This window comes from Palaemon carinicauda, chromosome 14 (assembly GCF_036898095.1).
Source record: "Palaemon carinicauda isolate YSFRI2023 chromosome 14, ASM3689809v2, whole genome shotgun sequence".
NCBI lineage: Eukaryota > Metazoa > Arthropoda > Malacostraca > Decapoda > Palaemonidae > Palaemon > Palaemon carinicauda.
Window position 1 is genome coordinate 49,181,677 of NC_090738.1, and position 1,523 is coordinate 49,183,199.

Below are 1,523 nucleotides of genomic sequence, written 5' to 3' on the forward strand. Positions count from 1 at the left end.
ATAATATACTCTCTACAAAAATGAGTATATTCTATATATATTACAACACTTTGAAAGAATTTACATAATAAGAAAATAAGTCCCTCGAGAAAATTAAGTTTGAACAAAACTTAGATTAAAGCAAAAATGTTACAATCTGAAAATCATATAAACACTTGTCTTTAAATGTTAAATCTTTCCAACACACGATTTGCTTTGGGGCACAGAGTCACTTAGGGGAGGACACATTATATGTACTGAACAATTTTAAAACAATACACTGGATTGCGTACGAGAATGAGAGAGGTAGGGGATGACGATCTCTATTTTTTTCTATGTAAACCTGGTGTCACCTGTTATATAAAACTTGGCTGCTTCCAGAAATTCATAAAAGATTTGGGAAGCCTTGCCCTAAGGGCGTTAGAGTTTCCAACTAGATATAAATATCGAGGTGAATCAGGGGTATTCAGGCAACTCTCGGATGATTACCAACGTACCCGTGAGACAACTCTCCCAACTGCCTTCACCAACCCTATGTCCCCGAAATAAAAAAAAGGTAAGCTCCTATCACTATTTCCTTTGCGAAATTTCCAAAGCACATGGTTCCCCAAAACAATTGCGTATTTTCTCTCAAACATGACAATACCTCGTAAGCCCTTGTTCATATCGTGTATGATCAAATATCATTCTCAAACAGATTACTAAGACTTTGTAACAAAAATACGTGAAATGAAAAGTTAATTCTTAAAAATAATGTAAATTTACATATACTGACTTGAATAAAGAATACAGTGAAATTATCGACGAAAGTCTTAAGTAATTTACATAAAACACATACATCTACATGAGAGGAGCTCATTTTACAGACTGTCTATCCATCTCTTCAATGCACAAATGAAATATAAATAAAATCATTATTAAACTATTGTATTTACTCTACACTAGACCTAGACCAGCTTCGTAAGGATATATATATATATATATATATATATATATATATATATATATATATATATATATATATATATGCATTTGCCTGTAGTATTTAGGAGTACAGTATGAGCACGCTTCATTTTCTTACCGTTATCTACAAAGAATAACTTGAAAAAATATACTTTCAAAAATATTTGAAAGTTATATTACCTAATTTGCGTAAAACAATATGTATGATTATCATGTTTTTATCAGGAAAAGTTGGAGAGTTAATTAATATCGGTAAATATTGTTACTGGAATTAGATTATTAAAGCATTATGACATTTAATTTTTTCACTATTTTTTTTTGTCATAAAGTTCTTTCATACCTTTGTATCTTCACATATTCCAATACACAATGGTTTTGAGAAAAAGAGCAAACTTAAAGATATTGATGTTTTTTAGTTAGCTAGAGATAGAAATGTCCCATGGTGGGACAGACCTTCAATATTGTAGAGGACTAATCAATAGAATTCATGCAAGAATCATTAGTCATCCTGGTGGGAGGTCACTGTTTGCTGTCCTAGTAAACAGCGGCAGGAAAGAAAAACTAAAAGATAAACCATTTAA